Here is a 5,962-nt window from a genome sequence, read left to right as displayed (position 1 = left end):
ATGTTGACATCAATCACCATCACCTTTTTTTGCTGGCAAGGTGATGATCTTACAAATGTATAAATAAATATATAAATGAATAAACACGTCAATTTACAATTCACCCCGGCGTGTCACCAACCCGAGTCATAATTCATTATTATAGATCATTGTACCGTTGCCATAGGGAACACACCTTGCGTGAGAGGCTTCCATCCAGCGATGGATTGATCATGGCTGTTTTTTTTTATTTCAAATCATGATTTACGTCTTCATCCAGGAAAGCCAAGGGCTGAGTGCCTGGCCCCTTTTTCAGGAGGGTCCTGCCGCCGCTACATTGAGGCCTTATTTTCATTATTTAAAATGTTTTCAGACAAATTAACGATATGTTGTGTTTATGATTCACGTGGGAAGGGGGTGTTGGTGGTGGTGGTGGGTGGGGTGAAGGAAAACGGAGCACCCGAAGGAAACACGCCCTGCGCGAGGCGGCAACACTCCATCCCCCCGGACAGATGGGCACAGATGGAGATCAGTCCCCTTGCTGTTACCGCCTTCCCTTGATTCATCACGATGGCCGTGGTGGTGATTGGTTGATGTTAATGACGGAGAATTTTCGAGGAGGGAACGAGGGAGATCGCGTCGCCGTGCTTGCCATGCGTGTGCGTCATCATCATTAGAAGCTGATCTATCAACTGCTGGATGGATGGCACTCCGAATTGAGGTCACCCTGTTGAAGATTCGTTTCCATTCACGCGTGAATCGGTGACGCATCACGTGACGAGACGCCGTCTGGATTTATGGCTGGAATGTTTTTTTTCACAGACAATGGAGATAGACAAAATACGTAGACACACACCCAGACATAGACACACATACATGGACACACAGACATGGACACACAGACATGGGGGCACACACACAGACATAGACACACAGACATGGACACACAGACATGGGGGCACACACACAGACATGGACACACAGACATGGACACACAGACATGGACACACAGACATGGGGCACACAGTCATGGACACATATACATGGACACACATACATGGACACACAGACATGGACACACAGACATGGGGGCACACAGTCATGGACACATATACATGGACACACAGACATGGACACACAGACATTGATCCCGCACCTCCGATTAGCACGATTGGCTACGTACGGTGTGAAAGTAGTACTCGCTACGTACATACATACACACACAGAGACATGGACACACACACACACGTGCGTGAGTGAGTGGGGCTGTTGTTGTTGTTGAGGCGATGCGTCGGGTCTCCCGTTATGGGGCCGGGGTCACGGCGTGAGGCGCGCGGCGTCTCTGCTCGTTAGAGTCAACCACGTGCTCCGGCAAAGATCCCCCGTATAGCCTATCACGGACCGTCGGGGCAAGTGCTGTGAGCGAGGAGCACCGATTGGAAGGCTGGAACGGCACACGAGGGGGTGAATGACCAGAACCACGCCCGACCGCCTTTGTCTCCCCAGCGGCGATGTTTTACACACTGCACCAGGTACTCATTTGAAGCTGAGTCGACCTAGGGGAGGCCCAGGACCGGGTTTAAATAATGCTCACCGTGAGCGGGAATCGATTTCGGATCGCCGGGTTCGTAGCGCCCTCACGCACACGTGGAGAAAGCGAGTAACAAAACAAAAAAAGTTTTAAACGATTGATTTTATCGTACCATTTTTATTTATTTTATTATGTTTTTTTTCTTCAGAATTGACCTAGCCACACATTTATTAGTTCAACCAAGTGGCTTATCATCGCGTGGACACTTATAGCAACCAAATACTCTTAAACGCGTGACGTTGATTCTAACTGTGGAGGGTGAAAAAGTAGAGGGCTCTGAGAAAATGCCACGCGACCACGGCTCGAGAGACACCGCAAACTCCAAATATACAGCAGCAGCAGCAGCAGGCGTCAGGGTCGAGATCGAACACACGACCTCCTGTATACCCGGCGAGGTAGTTAACATCTCATAGCCACCGTGATGATGATCATGATGAGAGAGACACCGCAAACTCCAAATATACAGCAGCAGCAGCAGCAGGCGTCAGGGTCGAGATCGAACACACGACCTCCTGTATACCCGGCGAGGTAGTTAACATCTCCTAGCCACCGTGATGATGATCATGATGAGAGAGACACCGCAAACTCCAAATATACAGCAGCAGCAGCAGCAGGCGTCAGGGTCGAGATCGAACACACGACCTCCTGTATACCCGGCGAGGTAGTTAACATCTCATAGCCACCGTGATGATGATCATGATGAGAGAGACACCGCAAACTCCAAATATACAGCAGCAGCAGCAGCAGGCGTCAGGGTCGAGATCGAACACACGACCTCCTGTATACCCGGCGAGGTAGTTAACATCTCCTAGCCACCGTGATGATGATCATGATGAGAGAGACACCGCAAACTCCAAATATACAGCAGCAGCAGCAGGCGTCAGGGTCGAGATCGAACACACGACCTCCTTTATACCCGGCGAGGTAGTTAACATCTCCTAGCCACTGTGGCGCCCAAGGTGGAGAGAAGGAAGGGGGATCGGGATGGGATTGTTTTGGATGATGAGGGAGGGATGGAGGGATGGATGGAGGGGTTTGTAAAAGCAAGGGCAGGAGGGAACACGTGGGGAATCGGAGTAGGAGGAGGTGATACAAAAGAGAGGCGCGGGGAAAGAGGGAAGGAGGTGGGGGAGAGAGGGAAGGGGAGGGAGGAAGGAGGGGAGGAGGGGAGTTGGACAAGCAAGAGCATGGACAAACACGTGGAGGAGAATGGGAGGGGGGAGAAATATGATGAGGTGATACAAAAGAGAGACGCAGGGAAGGAGGCGGGAGGGAGATGGGGGGAGCTGCGATACTTGATCTCATCTGACAGCAGCGAGCATCGTCTCCCCCACCCCGCCCATCAGCCCCGTCCCTCACCACACCCGCTTCCCACGGCGCTGGCGACTGTGGTGATGTTGGAAGTTGTGATGTCTTGGCACGCGTGTTCACTCACCAGCCGCGCTCTCAGGTGGAGCAACAACAACAACGTGAACAACATCGAGAACAACATCAACGACGAAAAAAAATGTCTATATAGCTCAGTGGGTCTTACCTGGTTAAAATTAAAAAAAAATAGTGTTTAATAGTTTTATTGTCAGAGCCGCCACTCTCGTGGCCGAGTTCGTCTCAGAGACACTCAGCCCGCACCGCTGAGGACCTGGGTTCAAGTCCTGGGTCAGGGTGTGTATATCTATCTCTGTAAGTATGGTTCATAATGGCCATGTCAGAGACACCGAGCCGGCACCGCTGAGAAGTTGGGCTCGCCGCATAGCACCAGACCTCGGAAGATAAGCAGCGTTAGGACCCGGTCCGTGCTTGGGATAGGAGACTGCATGGGTAAACCAGGCGTGGGAAGCAATGATATGGCAGCACTGCCTCTCCGAGTCTCATGAACGCGCTTTCTCAGGAGGGTCCTGCTACGTCGGGGTGCTTGTTCCATGGTTGGTGATTTTGGCTCGGTGTGGTCGCCGGGAGAAAAACCCCACCGGGCACACACCCGCACAGATGGATATAAGAATCCACTTGCGTCTACCTGCTGCTGCATTCCACCTGGATGCCTCCCCCCCCGCCCCACCAATCCGAACCCCGCCCAGAGGAGTCACTGTAGCGCGGGTCACAGTGACCCGCATTGTCACGGCGAAATGTTCATATCTCTTAAGTCTGTTCGAGTACATATATTTATTCTCATTTCAGAAGATTACCTTTCTCGGTACAACGAGTTCCTGATGGGTTTTTTATATTATTAATTCTATTCGGCAGTGGTCTGATTTAAGGAGAGCGATGTCTTGCTGCACGACACGACAGGAGATTGCGAGCGAGAGAGGTTCGCGGTCGGAAACCTGAGGGCCGCCCTGATTAATACTCACGATTGGGGAAGCTGCTGCTGCTACTGCTTCGTTGGCAGGGGTGCCCAAGCACAGCCAACAACAACAACAAAAGAGGCTCAACACACTCGTCAACAACACTGTGGCCTTAAAATCTAAAAAAAGATCAAATAAAATCGACGAATATATATGCTATGATGAATGGCCTTTGCCCGAAACGTCGCCGATTATAATTTTATTGAGGCCAGTGTTGTTGACAGTGTGTTCAGTTTATTTTATTGAACTCATACTGCGGCATTAAGCTTAAATAAATAAGTAAACGCACGCGACCGGTTATGTTTAACTCGTATTGGACGTTACAGATCCCGTGACCGTTATGCGCACCATTTGACAGTTGTGTGCCGGCCGGCCACGTGGTCCAAATTTGGCAAATTTGCAATTACACCGAAAATAATGACTCCCGTTGGGATTTATACGCAGCAGCAGCAACAACAACAATCGTCGCCACCCCTATTCAGAAAACCCGACAGGATCCTCCTGAAAATGAGTCCCACGACCCAGTGTTGATTCTCCGGGATAAATGAGCAAGAAGAGGCGGAGTTTTGTTTTTCTTCCGAATTTCGACAAGAAGCTCAATATTTCAAGAGCCGCGATGCACTGCATGGTGAATACGAGGACGGGTAGTTGTGGTCACGAAGCACAGTCCTTGAAGAGGCGGCACGCGGCTCTGGAGCCGCAGGCCGCCCACCCCAGATCTATACAGAGACAAAGGTCCCCCTACGGCGTAAGGTCACACAAACTTTTGGGGGAAGAGGGGGGGGCGAGTGCTGTTACGCCATTTGCGAGCAGCAGCAGCAGCACCAATGAAGGCCGTCACGGCACGTGCCGGTGGTGGGTGGCCAACACCACGCCCGGCCGCCTTTGTCTCTCCAGCGGCGACGTTTCCCAGCACAATTAAAATTCACGCCGCAGACGACAAAGCTCCCCCCCACCCGTGTTTCCACTGGTGCTGGTGGATATATCCCCACGCCCCCCCCCCTCTCGCTCCCCAACGCCTGTTACCTCCGCCGCCCCCCCCCCCCCCCCCCCCATTGAGTCGGTCAACACGCGCGACCTTTAAACCGCCGCCAATTATGCAGCGGCGAGGCGCGGCGCTGCCCTTTGGCGGCTGAAGCTTCGGAAAGAATCGGCGCCGTGGCGGAGGGCGGTGTCCCCGCGCCGCCTAAGTGGGCCCACTTTGTCGCGACGGGGCAGGAACGGTTCGGTGCAGGGAGGGACGAGAGGATGCCAGTACTCCCGCTACTGCTGCCGACGGTGATGAAGATGATGATGAGAACCAGGCAGCCGAGGGTGGGGGGGGGGGCAGAGATAACGCATTTATTCGTTCACTCACCCCGTGTCCATCGAAACCAATTTGGGCAGATGAGTGGCCACCATTTGTAAGGTGGGGTGAGTGGGCGGGGGGTGGAGGCTCAGCCCCCAGCCCGCTCGGTCATGACCACGGTGTTTAAATCATCATCATCATCATCATCGCTATCAGCTGTGCTGTGGTTGTTTTTGTACAGATTTCTATTGGTTTGGTGACCCCGGTCACTCTTGCAAACGAGACTCTATCCTGGTGTCTTGAGCTCTCTCACAGCTGGGTTAAACAAAATAAAACTTTTAACATTGAACTTGGTGGCTGGTGGTGGTGGTGGTGCGGGGGTGGCGTGAGTCGCCACTGCAACAGCGCCCCCTAGAGCGTAGCGTGCGCTATGGGAACGCCCGACTGGTGGGATTTACGCGTGCTGTAGCAGGGAGATAGTACGTAGGGGTGTTGCAAATGAATGGGGAAACATCACTGGAGATCCATTGCAATCTGGAGAAATCCTTCCATCTACCACCACAAAAGAACAAAGACTCCCCCCCCCCCGTATAGCCTTGACTGTTGGGGGCAAGTGATATAAGAATTGGTTTTACCCTTTCTGGCAATAAAATAGGTGTAAAGATGTTAAAACAAAAACAAAAAAACCTTTTGCAAGGAACCATGTCTGCATTAACCACACATAATTGTGGTGAACATGCAAACAAAAACAGAGCATTTTAA

The sequence above is a fragment of the Petromyzon marinus genome, chromosome 38 (assembly GCF_048934315.1).
Source record: "Petromyzon marinus isolate PM22_M1 ecotype Great Lakes invasive population chromosome 38, UKy_Petmar_22M1.pri1.0, whole genome shotgun sequence".
Classification (NCBI taxonomy): Eukaryota; Metazoa; Chordata; class Hyperoartia; order Petromyzontiformes; family Petromyzontidae; genus Petromyzon; species Petromyzon marinus.
This window is presented reverse-complemented; position numbering follows the sequence as displayed.